The sequence below is a fragment of the Bubalus bubalis genome, chromosome 3 (genome assembly GCF_019923935.1).
Source record: "Bubalus bubalis isolate 160015118507 breed Murrah chromosome 3, NDDB_SH_1, whole genome shotgun sequence".
NCBI lineage: Eukaryota > Metazoa > Chordata > Mammalia > Artiodactyla > Bovidae > Bubalus > Bubalus bubalis.
The window spans coordinates 7892288-7892721 of NC_059159.1; positions in this window are offsets into that span (position 1 = coordinate 7892288).

Consider the following 434-nt stretch of genomic DNA (forward strand, 5'->3'; position numbering starts at 1 on the left):
GGAAATGTACACTTAAATGCTTCTGTTAAATAAGTACATTTAAAATCTCTCTTGGAGACACAGAGAACACTCACAGGAGGTATGAATGGAATTTGGGGTTGAAAAGGACCTTGGCTTTCGATTCCAAACCTCCCCTTTTACAGCTGATGAGACAGACCAGGGAAGGGTCTTTGGCCCAACTTCCAGGACAAAACCAGTCTGCTGAGTAACAGCAGGCCACGGCACTTCCTCTACAACCACAGGAATTATTTCACAATTAAGTTATTTTCTCAAGATCCTCCTACTTGGACTCTTAACAGAAGGCAACTTTTTTGTGTGCTTGAGAAAGGGAATGTGCTCAAGTCTCCATGGTGGGCTGGGGAACTTTCCTAGCTGTTAGGAAAGGGAGAAAAATGTCCAGGAAACTTCCCCGCAGAGAAATGCAATGGTACAAG